We start from the raw sequence: 14,286 nt of genomic DNA on the forward strand, positions 1-14,286 counted from the left end.
GGGTCTTGCTGATTCTTTCTGAGAATTAATATTGAGATGTTAACAAATCTGGCTACAGCTAGAAGATTCCCTGTAGCTGTACAGAATGTGGAGAATACCTTCAGAGTTTTATTTTCTTTTTATTTTCAAATTATAATATATCAGATCTGGATTGACATAATAAGTGGATATGCTGTGATGTGGTCTGGAAAAAAATTAACATGAAAGTATTTCTGTTTCTTGATGTACACAGAACTGTGACCTTTTTCTACATTTGGCTAATAATGAACTTAAGATACTTTCTTGTGGTTTCACCCAATAAATCAAGCATTAACAGAGGTAGAAAAAGTTCTTCTGACAATATAAAATTATTTTATTGTCTTATATGGAATGTATAATTCAATATATTCTCTGAGTGTCCACATTTCCACAAAAACCACTAATAAAGTGGAGGGATGGAGAGTTTTCTTGGTGGATTATATTAAATCTTATTTTCAACCCAGTTCCAAGATATTACTTAATAAGAAAATAAGCTAGTTTCTGCATCTGTAAGGAAGACTGGAAAGAGTTACTGTCTTAGTACAAGCCTAGACAGATAAATTATAAACATTTTAGGCAACCTCACATGAAAGCAAACAGCTAAAAGGTTTTTTTAGTAATGCCTAAGAAAGAAGATACTTTATCAAAAACTCAAGCTAATAGAGAACAGCCTTGATTTTTACAGATACTGTATTAACCTTCATTTTTGCATCTGCTTTTTTTTTTTTTCTGGATTTCTTTATTCAGCTCTTTTTAAGGATGTTTCTAGTCCACAGGGTCTCCAGGTGACATAATTTTTCAGTAATTGAAGCCAATTATTTTCTTACAGTTGCCACCATGTCTCTTTTTATCCTTTACAGATATGCTATTACCTTATTATCTGTGTTTGTTGTAGGTCACATGATACATAATCCCGTCAATAACTAATATCTGGCTGGTGGCAAGTCTGACCTGAACACTTTTCCATTTAAAGCAGCCAGGATCACATTAGGAGACCAGCAGAAACTTTAGAGAGATGTAACTCAGAAGGGTATCTGGAATATAATAATGCCTATATCTTCAAATAACAGCAGTTATGCCAAATGAATAAATATTTTATTTCTTTCTGCCTTCTAATTAGCATAATGTTTCTCATTTTCTCATGTATCATTTTATTTCTTTTTATTTAGCTATTCTTGCTTATTACCCTAGTGTATGTGATAAGCCATAGATGTTAGATTAGTTCCCACAAAATAGATGTGAAGAGAGAACTTTTAAAAAGCAACATGCACTGATGGTTGAAACTCTGTGGATATCAGTCATGCTGGCAAGTGGTGTTTACTGTGAACAAGAATTCCAGGGGCTCATGAGTTTCAAAGCTCAAGGAAATCATCCTCAGCTTTTTAACGAAGGTCATGCATTTTCATTACCTCTGAGAAGGATATCCTATCTTGGTTTTAAGACTTGAAATGATGGAAGACCCACCAGAATAATCTGTTGGATTAAAGAGCCCTTCATTACATGGCACTCTCTCCAGTCATGTTACCTGTGCTAATTCAGCTATTTCCCTAAAGCCAAAGGTAAGGGATAAAAAGGATATATTTCAGAAGTCTGGAGCTGCACTCCTAACTAAAGAGTTTTCGAAAGATTTTCCATAAATCTCCTCAAAATCTACCCTAATCAGGGTAAAGATATTTTCCTTTAAGACAGGAAGGTTTTGTAAAGTTGATAAAACAGTGGATGGGAAAGACATCAGTGGAAATAGTTTCTGTATTGGCAAATCACTCTTTGCTGTCTGGTGTCAAAAATAAGGAAATCACATTTTAGCCTTTTATGATTATCATATTATCATAAACAACATAGACATCTGATGTCAGGAGCATTTTATTTAAAAAGGCCATTGGATCGGCCTTGTTTTGAATCCTGGCAATTCAGGTGTTGGGCTACTTTTTAAAAGTGGCATTCAGGAAACTAATTTGGAGTTCCTTGTCTGTAGTACCAAAGCCATAAAGGTGGGATGGGGTAAAAAGTTCATACAATCCCCTCACTGTTTCTAAAAGGTAAACTGATTTTCAGAATGGGTAAAGTGAGGTGAAGTCCTCACCACCTTAGGGAGGTGAAGTCCTACCAATTTTTTATTTTTTTATTATTTTTTTTTTATATATTAGACTCTTGAATGACCAAGTTAGTTTTTAAAGCAGAACTGAAATTCCTAAGACCATTACATGGTTTTGATAAATGCCATATAAAATGTTTCATGATTGAAAACTGTAAAGACATGAGGAAATCTTTGACACATTCTTTTAAGTTTTATGAATGAAATGTTGCAATGCTGTGACTACGCATACACCCACACGCTGCATCTGAAGTCTAGTAAGACTGGAAATTATATTTACAAACTGATTAATAGTGTGCACTGACCTTTCTTTTGCTGTTTAAAATAAAATATCAGTGATGCTCAGGACAAGTGAAGTAAGGAGGATAACACTTGAGCTAAGTTCAGTAGCAGAGGAGGAAAGGAGAGTAGGACAAATTATGTAAGAAAAGGCTAGTGACAAAGGACAAGTAGAAATCTTCCCCAGAGCCACACACAAAATTGTTGAGACTTGCTCTGTTAGAGATGGCTCTAATGGTTCAAATAGTCGTTCATGGTTCTAACCCCACTTTCTGATTGTGAAATGGCCTTCTTTGTCAAGGGAAAAAATATTTTACTTCTCTAAAATTTGCATCAAATTGTATATTAAGGATAATAAACACCAGGCTAAAACAACCATATATCACTATGTAACTACTGGCACTTTGAAGAATCTCATAGAAAATTTGGCTTACTCTGTTTGTTCCCCAGGCTGTAACAGAATTCTTCTAATAGCTTTGCTAACATCTTTGCCTCTAAACTAGGCATTCAATAGATTCACAGCTTGCTTCCAGTAACAGCTTCACAGACCACAGAAAATACAATATGCTGTGATAAATGAGCTACACAAATGTTTTACCCCTGCCAAAAACTGAAACTCACAACAAAGCCTTGCTCTTGTACCTTAACATTACACAGGATTTTGTGCAGGCCAAATATATAAATGGATCTGAAAAGGGGATTAAACACAATGATTTGGAACAGGACCATGAAAGACTTTTGAACACAATGATCTGTGTGGTCCATACCAGGATTTCCTAATCCAATGATTGCCTGAATGGGAAAGGATATCAAAGGATCGCTAAATAGTTCCCCATTTTTTATTCTGTTGCTTTGGCCATTGACAGACACATTACACTGGACAAAAGAAAATTGGTCTTAACTAATACAACAATACATATGTTTATGTTGTCTCTGATTTAGCAAGGACTGTTCAGCTAAGACTTATATTGTGTAGGAAGTGAGTGACAGTGAGAATTAAAATCTAGGGCCAAGCTATAGAGCAATTCGCAATTCATGCATAGGCACTGAGTCTGTTTACTGCTAAATTCAAGCTTTTCTTAAGGTCACGTATTTTTTCCAGTCTTGTGCTCAGCTCAGGGCACTGGCTACATTGTCATGCAGAGTCTATACACAATGTCTCATTTCCCCATTGCAACTGCACTTGAATACAAATGTACTGAACAGCAGCATTGGAACATGTTGGTTATTTACCAAAGAGAAAAAAATCCTGACCGTGTCACCACATGGGCAGAGGATTCTAAAAGGGTTTTACCTGGATTTCCTGCTCCTTTCTGAGTAACTTCAAATGAGACCCTTTAGTCTCTATATCTCCATGGTGATAATGATAGCTAACATCCTTTGTAAAGGACTTTGTTATACAATGATGCTATTGACATTTCCAGGTACTTACATCATCAAATTACATAGTAGAACGTGACAAAGAATGCAAATTCATGTGAGATTATCTTTTTCATGGATGAAAAGAGGAATATTATCCATTTTATCTTTTATGATTCAAAGAGGTAAAAATTATTTTGTGAATTTCCTAGTATTTGGGAGAGTGAAGAAGAGAAGATTAGAGTATACATCTCATCTTTAAGAATCTAAATTAGTAGCCCTTGTATCACTTCCATGCTAGGAGGGTGATCTCTCCAATCACTCTGAGGGCAGTGGAGAAAGAGAGGTATATCTAGATCAGGAGGCTTCATTGCTCTGGGTCACTCTAGCTGCACTCAAGGCAATTGCCCCATCTCTCCCCAGCAAGGCAACAGAGGCCAGGAAGGATAACCTGCTGACCCAGGCTCCCATACTGCCCCAGCCTCCTGTACTGCACTGGTCTGACCCAGAAACTGTGACATGCATTTAGGTGATCCTGTGCTAAATAAGGCAGCTGGATAGTACATGTTTCTAACCTGCCACAGTGGTTCTCACATGCTTAGGCAGATTGATTTTGAAGTCACATTTGCCTTAAAAGTCTTATTATGGCAGAGCATCAGAGTTGTCACTGAATCACAGTGCCTGATGTTTGTAGATCCTTCCATAAACGCTTCCTACAAACATCTCCCAGACTGGAGCTATTGCAAGAACTGGTCCTGTGTTTTCATTTCAATTATATTTGAAGCATAGGGCAGGAAATGGAAAAAACCCATCAATATAGTACCCCTCATCACAGTAATTATGAGGGGTTATTAATATTTACAAAGCTTTTTAAACTGGCTTATTTACTAGATGTGGCTCTGGGAACTCATCTACAAAAATATCAATTTATGAAGGCCACAATGTACATATCTTCATCTGAATTATTCACATTGGTTGATATAATTATTTTTTTCTCTAGGTGAGGTTTAAAATTGGGTCAAATTAATTGTATTACTAAGGTTCCTTTTTTCTTCTGTAGCCAGTGATTCACTTCAGTATAGAGGACTTTATTTTAGTCTGTGAGACTAAAGCTCTGTGAGAAGAATCTCATCTTTTAAAGTTCTTTTCATGACCTTACATTCTAGTTGTTTCAAGTCATGCTGGATCTCCTGCTAGAGATGTGTGTTAGTTGCAGCCTAGTGGAAGTTTTTAGAAATTCATGCCATTTTTTTTTCTTCATTAATGACAGCAGATAATAGTAGCTTTGGTGTGAATACAACTCACTCATAATTTTATTTTTCCCTTCATGCCTTAAGCACCAATATTTCTGTTAGTGGAAGCTGAGGACCTGATACATCTGCTATTTTTCCTCCTGGGTAAGCTCTGCTCCAGAATAGTGATGAGGAAATAACTCCACAGTGTGCAGACAGCTGTGGTTCCCAGCACTCTGTGATATCCTTCTCATGCTACAACTATATTCTAGCCACACTGGTAAGCTCATACACTCAAACTCTCATCTTTGCAACTAAGGGTACCTGTTTACACCAGGCCTAAAGAGTTCACTTTTCTACCTAGCTGAGATTAATTAAAAATAAAATTGGGCCTTTTAGCTTATCCCAACTTTCTGTTTATCAGCACAGTTCATCAGAGAATGTAGATCTCAGAGAATATCTTGGCACTTTCACACAGATGCGTACCAAATTGCTCTTCCTTTCCACATATTCCAGCTTCACTTTCTTGCATGAGGTTAAACTGCAGCAGGGTCACAGTGCTGTCAAAAGCAGAACATGTAGAAACAGTATTTTGCTAGTAAAGGAAAATTTTAAAGGAGAAAAGCTTTTTATGTTAAGTCTTTTTCATGTGGTCCACATGGTTAGAATATGGTCCACTGTGTTAGAAGAGCATGAATATGTAGAACTTCAGTGTGTTCATATGAAAAGACAAAATGGGCTAGAAAGCAATGAGTGGTCTCAAACTAGAGTGTCATTCACCATTCCAGTGAAGAAGTGGCAAGATAAAATATTTTAGCAAGTCTTTAGGTAGAGTTTTACCAGTAGAACTGCTGGCCAACCTCTCAAACTGTAGACAAGATCACTAAATGAGAAATCAACATTCAAATTATTAAGAAGTAATAATGATGTTTCTTGCTTGGGTACCATTATTCCAAACTTTAATATGTGAAAAGAGGCTTCCTGCAGCATGTAGGTAGCTGATGGGTTTGTATTACTACATAAAATTTTGATTTTCCATTGCCAAAACTAGCATAGGCACATAAAAGTCAAAGTAAAAATAATCATGGCATAGTGCTGCTGAATATGAACTGCCCTGAGTGAACAGATTCATCTGATAATGTTTTTCAGGAGAAGGTGTTTGCATTTATATTGTATTTTAGGGCCCACTTGGTCTTACCAGCAAAATAAGATTTTATTTTCTTCACAAGATAGCATCAAACCAGGCCTGGTTTGCTTTGGTTTGAGGTGGTAATAAGTCAGCTGCTGAAACAGCTATGACTTCAGGAAGGTGGTTTTATACACATGTATTTATTGCCTTTATTATTCACTGAAGCTATGCGCTGACCTACTTGAAGGACCACCTTATCCCAGGGGCTTTTCAAGTGAATTTATAAGCAGCTGCCACATTTTTTTTATCCTTGTCTTTGTCTGATTTTTGATGCTAAGCTCTGGTAAGTATCTGTTAATATCTAACAGTATGAGTTTTTAACCAGCATGCATTTCAGGACCCAGGTTTAAAATTTATAAAATAAATGGTCCTTTATCAGCACATATCTCTGTTTCCAGCCCAAGGATTACACCACTTTGCTATCTAGTTTATACAGACAGGTGAAGCAGCCAGGAAAAATGATCGAGATAAGAGTGATGGTAAGCATGGAAAGAGAAAACATAATTAAACACTTTATGGGAGAGGTTCCAAAACAGGGAGTAGAACACTAGCATCCACTGCAGTATTTTTACAGCAGAAACAGATAGGATGCTTTTTGACAATTGATTTGTGAGTGATGTATCAGGTTTATTGAAAACAAAGGAGCAGTTGTCCTGTTAACAAGAGAGAAAATATCCTATTGAGAAAGAAAATAACAGAACAGTGAGAGCACAGAGCATCCAGGCAATGTGAAGCTTTAGAAACCCCATCAGTGAGACATAGCCAATGTCATGAAGCCTGAAGTGAGGCCACATGGGATCTATTTCATTAGACTCTTGAAGTGAAAAAATATGCACTCTCTGGGCTGTGAAACCAATGAATACAAATTTAAGTTCCAGTTTTAATTTTCTAGAATATTTTCAGAAAATTTAGCAAATGCCTTCATGAACTTAAGGACTGGGCTCATAATAACATGATGAAACTTATGCCAGCTAGAAAGAAATATACAGTATGTCCAGAAAATAAACCAGATTTCAGCACCCTATGAGTGTTGCAGAAATTAAAATTATATCTTTTTGAAGTTCTTATGGAGAGCTACTGCCTTGAAGTTCTTGATAAAGCAAGATGGAGAGACCATTTCAGTATATGGTCAGTCTATAATGCATAATCTAGTTTAAATTGTACCACATCATAAGACTAGAATTTAAAATTTCATGAAAATTCATTCTTTTCCTCCTGTACAAAACTCTAGACACAAACCACAGTGAAGACAACCTCTGAAGAGACACTGAGAGACAGTAGCTGGCACTGCTGAATGCACAACTTTCTCCAGCAAGGTCATGGACACGCTAGAAAATTTTGCTTCTATAAATTTTATTGACTTTCAGCTTCTGATAGCACTAAGTGAAAGCACACTGAACTCTGGCATTGTGCCACAAGAGACTATTTAATTCTGACAGCCAAACCCCACAATTTGCTGAGTCACAGAAAACTCACAGTGATAAGTCTGTGTAAATGAAAGGCACCTTTTGTCAAAGACAACTTTGTAATGTAACTTTGACCAGACTTCGGTTTATTTTCTGTCCCTCCTACAGGGAATTTAATCAGAATATAACTTAGAGAGAAAAATACAGGTTCCGCATGTGAAGTTATTTAAAAACCCTCCAGTTCACCTGCTCATAACCATTCCTTAGTTTTCCTAGTGTCTGTATGATGAAAGGAATAAAACAGCTCCAGGAGGAATACAATTTAAATCCACTTGTTCTTGTTGCACAGTCACAGGTCACACAATGTCTGTCAGTACACTTTGGTGGAATGAAGAAAATGTAGAATATAGCTACTTTATAAATACATTTTCCTTTTTGCTTGCATGACTTTGATTTCCTTATGACAGAAGTTGACCCAAATTGTATTCTTCAGTAGGAATAGGTAAGTTTAGGTTTTTAGTATTCCTAGTACACAATTTTTCTTTCAAAACGAGCAATGTATTTTCATCTGCCCCTGTTAAAACATGCAAATAGTAAAACATATTGAAAGAACCCTTTGCTTTTAACATATTTTGGTAGTTAGAGGTGACTGACCCAGGATGGCATTCACCACTGGTCAAATCTGAACTTACAAAACTGTCTTATACTAAAGCAAGAATGAAATGTATTCAATTATTTTTATCATAGAATCATTGAATGCTTTGAGTTGGAAGGAACCTTCACAATCATCTGGTTCCAACCCCCCTGCTTTGGCAGGAACACCTTCCACTAGACCAAGTTGTTCAGAGCCTCAACCTGGCTTTGAACACTTCCATGGATGGGAAAACCTCAACTTTTCTGGGCAACCTGTCCCCAGTGCCTCACCACCCTCACAGTAAAGATTTTTTTTCCTAATTTTATTTCTAAACCTACTCTCTTTCAGTTTGAAGCCTTTTTCCCATGTCTTGCCACTCCATGACTTTGTAAAATGTCCCTATCCAGCTCTCTTGCAGGCCCCCTTCAGGTACTGGAAGGCTGCTTCAAGGTTTCCCTGGAGGCTTCTCCTCTCCAGGCTGAACAACTTGACACTGAGTCTTTCTTCACAGGAGAGGTGCTCCATCCTTCTGATCACCTCTTCACCTTAAAACTCAGTTTCTCTGGAGCTCTGTTCCCACAAAAATTAGTTCAGCATGGTGAAGTTCTTCAGTGCTTCAACTGGCCATCCACAAAGATATGAAGTCAAACATGCTAACTCCTAACACTATCCCAGAAAAGCTATCCAGGCTATTTTTGTGCCATCTGGTCAATTTTTAAAAGAATATTAAGATGCTAAGATGCTCTCTTTTCTCTCCATGAATATTAATGGTAAAGAAGTTGTGTTTAATTTTTTTTCCAAAAGCATCTCTGCTGGACAAGCACAGCTTAAAAATGTTTTCTCGTACTATCAACTTCCAGAATATGCTCAAGATTTCTGTACTGTTCAAATGAGCAAAGAGCCTCAAGTCCTCAAGAGTCTTGTTGAAAAATTGTTTAAAAGCTGGAATTTCATGTGCTGTATAAAGCAAGCCTGTAGTTACACACTGAGATCGGTGGAGAAGTAGTGCTTCATTACACAGGTCTGAGAGCATCTTCCTTCTCTCCCTTGCACAGTGCTCCTGAGCAGTGTGCTCTTTGTGAAGCTTCAAAGTACAGTGGCTGATTTCGATAGCCCTTCTCCTTTACAAGTCCTTGAGGAACCAAGCACCGCTCTTTCTCAATTCACCTATGAGTGACCACAGAATGGCCTCTTACTGATTGTCTTTAAAAAAGCAAATCTTAGATCTGTGATTTCTCTGGGTCTTGTCCTTAGCAAGCTGGCTTTATATTATTTAGCAAAAGCAAGCATTAAACTGACACCCCCTCTCAGTCTTACACTCCATGTGCATGAAAACTCCTTCTTAACTTCTTCCTTGATTTTTATCTGTAATGATCAATGATAAAGCAAATTAAGGCAGAGCTACTTCACATTATGTGCAATGTGCATATGATGAAATAGGAGACAGTCATTTAACCCACAAAGATCCACTCATCACAAGTGCAGTGACTCATCAACTTCCCAAAACCATGATGAAATCTAGCTAACAGATTTAAATGAAGCAAAATCACAGCCTAATATATACTGCTGCAGATTATACATATTGTTTTTGATGCTTTTTCTTTATGTCACCACAACATCAGAGCAAAAGTAAAGTATCTATTTTCAGGTAAGAAAGTAAACTATCCCATGCCACAGCCCCCAAGCCCAGAGAAATGCAACATGTTAGCTACCCAGAAAAAACATTTTATTCTAAGATCCTCTTCAAAAAAATGTTATATTTATGTCAAAGTGTAAATATTTTTATTCTGTAGTTTGGAACATTGAGACACAAACATAGTGAGTTGTCCAAAGTTCCTGAAGAAGTCTGCAACGAAGATGAAAACCTGGACCTGACTTCCAGTTTACTGATTCAGCCATGAGATCTTCGTTTGTCATGCAATAAGAGTGGTGCTTTCAGACTGAAGTCTACCCTGAATTACACTTACAGAACACATGGAAAGTACAACAGAATTTTACATTATCTTTTATTTTATTTATTCTATTTAAATAACACTGTAAAAAAAACCAGCTATTTCCCAGACGTGTGCAGCTCCATCACCAGATGCAAGCAGGCTGGACAGTTTTTCCAGTGACCAGGTAATAGCCAGCTACACTTTTTTACTTCCCCTCAAAGCCAGGCATTCAATTAACTTATCAGCTACCATCAACCACCAACTTTGTTCTTTTTTTAAAGCTTTCATGAAAAAAAAAATCAAAGGATTTGTGAAAAAAGTACTCAGAAGAAGCCCCATCTAGGATAGCACTTAAAATTGATTTCCAATGAAATCATGGTTGGGCATGACAAGGAGGGTAGTAAGGGATTATGTCCCTGTGACTGACTCATGTGTTTTGCTATTCTTTGAAATCAAGAGCATGGATTTTTTTATAGTTTTACTTGAGTTTGCTTTCAGCATCCCGTGATTCTCCAGGGCCCAGAAAGATACAATGCTTACACACAGGAAAGCTGCTGAAAGGTCAGTGTGCTCAGTACACATTGGTAGCATCTGTGATGCTGCTGCTATATTTGCCAAGTCCCAAGCAAGATTATATTTGTTCCAAAAAGATTATATTTGAAGAATGTTTTACCTGAAGTTTTTCAGCCTCCTGAAAAATACCCATAATTTCTAACTTTTATTTATATATCTGTGCACAGACAGTCCACACAAGTTAGAACAGGCTGGCATCTGAGTTTTTCCACATTTACTTAAGCAAACTCACTCTTAAGTACAAGCCTAGCTTTTCCCCTAAATTAGTGAGACCATCCAGCTCCACGTGTAGGAACATCACAGGAGCACAAACTGGCACAGACACCCAGTGCAGCCTGGGCAGCTCTGTGTAACCAGCTTGTCAGCAGCATTTACTGGCACTGGCAATGGCAAATCCCAGCTTCTACCCCAACACTGACTGATCTTTTCCCCAGCCTTGCAGTTAAGCCCCAGAGCAAAAAGTGGCTCAGAAGCCAAATGTGGAATAATTCCTTAAGTCAATGTGAAACAAGCCATGGCCTTAGCATTGACTGAATCCCAAACTAACCTCTGCCTTTTCACAGTGAGATGTCCTTGCCTGCCACTGACCTGACAGGAGACTATCTGTCTCCATTGCAGACACTCTCCTTTGCCCTGGAGCTATATGAATTCAAGCCCCAGGTCAAGCTCCAGCCTTTTTACCCCACTTCTTTTCCCCAGAGAGGGTTTTTGCCCCTTTTTTCTTCCAGGCCAGATAAAAATTAGAAGTAGTTTTATGGTGGAGTTTGGATTTATTTGTAGGTTTACATAAATCATGGTTTTACTCAGTGTAGCTTTTCACCTTCATCCCAGCCAAAGCTGCTCATAACCTAAAAACTGTTTTAGGATCAGCTTTTTTCCTGAACTCTGAAAAGCTTCCCCAGTAACCTATGATGAATACAAGCTTTGCCATTTTCCTTTTATGTCTAGAGGTCTAACCCTATTTTATCCACCCAGTGTTTATGTTACCCAGTGATCCAACCTTCCATCTCAGTTTATTTCCCAGTAACACTGGCTCACACCAGCTTCCAGCTTAGTTCAACAGGTCCTGTTAATTATTATATGACTTCATAAATTTACACAAATGACCTCTAGTTCCATGCATAACTGTTTACTTCCAGACGGTTACATAACTTTAATTTGTAAGAAAATACACAAGCATGAGCACCAGCCTTTCATATCTGCCTGTCTTGCTGAAAACTGAGTCTTTTATTAAGGCAGAAGCAGTACCAAGAGAAATTCAAACACATTAAAATGCTCAGAGCTTGACAAGAATAAGAGATTTTATTTGAATTTCTATGAAATTAACTTATTTTTCTTGCAGTAGGGATAGAGTGGTGTTTTAGAAATGAGACAATGTCTGCTGTGCACATGCACTGTCTCATATTACTCTGGATGCCACATTTCCATTTACATTATAGCTTCAGAAGGCATTCTAACTTAAAAGTAATAATCAGAAAGATTTTATGGGGCAAGTCTATTATGATCTGATGACAAATTGACCTATTTTGTTTTATTTTCTTCCTACATCTAACAAGACTAAATTATATCTAAGAGCAATTGGTAATAGGTGAAAATGTAATCTGTTAGCAGCAGCAGTGAGCCACATAATCAGATGAGGGAAAGAGGTGATGCAGCCTCTGCCTGTCTTTGGAAATGAGTTTGCATGTGAATACTTAGACACATGTGGAGCCAAACTTAAAAGGTTTAAATTAGCATGATCATCACTGGGTTTAAACTTATAGGTCACACTTGCAGTAACACCTCACCAGGCTACCAGAAATCAGCCTGACAGAGAAGCCCCTCTTCACCTGGAGCACAAGGTCACTCTAGAAGAACAGAAGGACACTACAGAAGAGGCAGATGCTAAGGACTACACACAGATAAACTCCAGGACAATTTTCACACCTTTCTGAACATGAGAGTTAGGGAGATTGCAGCTGGGAGCCCATCCTGAAAGGGATACCCTGCCATGCATCTTCAGTAAACTCCTCACAGAAAAACTTGGCCTGGTCAGAGGCAAAGAGCAGAGAGCCTCAGTAACCCAGGTTGTCACAGACTGTAAGTGAAACCTGCAGTTTTACCAGAAACTCTCAGAGAAGTCTGCAGGCAGGAGCCAGGCATGTAAACCCAGGCATGTAAAATCAGTCTGCAGTGCTCACAAAGCTGGCGACTCATCTGCAGCAGGAACATCACAGGGATCTGAAGGCAAAATCACCCTCAGCTCTGCCAAGGGTTGTCCTGCTGTCTCTTAGCTTAGTGAGGAAGTAAAACACTGCAGACAGCAGGAGCCTCACAGAGAGAGCAAAAACTGAAGGGAACAAACTTCAGAGCCACTCAGGTGATGGGAAGTGGCTGCACTCTGCTGTATTCACCTCTCTGTAGGTAAGTCATGGCTTTCAGATAAAGCATGAAACATGAACTAATTAGACATTTATTTTCTTTTCAAATCCAGATTATGGTTTTTGGCAGAGAAAATCATCAGTAACTCAGAACCCTAGCAGCTCATGCAGTGAATAAGTTTTGTGCCTGTCCTGCTGCCTTGGGGCCAACAGCTGCTTGACTCAGAGTTGTTCTGTGTGATAAGAAGTGTCTCAAGTGTACAGCTAAGGCAATAGTCTGCTGGTTTGCAGACTATAAGCTTTATAAGTAGTAAAGTAGTAAAGACTAAAGTGGGTTTATTTCCTTTAGGGAAATATTTTTTCACCTGATAAACTGTAGAGGTGCTCACTAACTGTGGAGTAAAAAAAAGTTATGCAAGCTATTTGTTGCTAAAACTGCTGGACTTTCCTTTTGAGAACTGCAATAAATATTAAAGCAATTTAGAAAGATTTCTAACTGCATTAAGCAACTCTGCAGTTTAGATTTATGTTCACAGCATATTTTTTTCAGAGGTAATTACACAATACATGTATGTTCTCAGGAAGATGTTTTGTGATGCTGTCTATTTTATTTAAAACACAATTAACATGCAAAATTGACTTGGGAAGCTGGGCTTTCCACAAAACATTTTAACTTTTTTGACAATAGGCAGAAAATGGACAAGAATGAAGGAACAGTAAGTATTCAAACAGCTGCATGTGCCGATAATGAAAAAATTGATCAGTTAATGAGTCTACAGTCCACCACTTCTGTAAAAGCCGACAATAGCAAATCAAATTAGCAGGCCCCCGCTGAAAAGTGCCAGTTGCAAATAGGCTGTCTGGATATCTGGAAGGATGGGGATTTCAAGAGGGTTACAGCTTCAGGCTGTAACAGTGAAATACAAGGCAAAGCAGCACCAGGATTTGCTGCAAATATAATGACTTAGCAGCAGGCACAGATCACATCATGCAATGATGGAAAGAGCCAATGTACCAAGCTGCTGGACTCTGTGTCCAGAGGGTGTACACATGCTCCCTTGCTTACACATACACACAAGCTGCAGAGGAAATGGTCCAATTAGCACGATTAATACCAGTTCAAATGAAGAGAGCATTGCTGCATTTCTCTGCATTTTCTGCCAGTATACATCTGGTAGTAATGGAGGATAAATATGCTTTCGCAGTT

Source organism: Pseudopodoces humilis, chromosome 6 (assembly GCF_049639895.1).
Source record: "Pseudopodoces humilis isolate 2021_Gansu_Grassland_sample_001 chromosome 6, ASM4963989v1, whole genome shotgun sequence".
NCBI classification, from domain to species: domain Eukaryota; kingdom Metazoa; phylum Chordata; class Aves; order Passeriformes; family Paridae; genus Pseudopodoces; species Pseudopodoces humilis.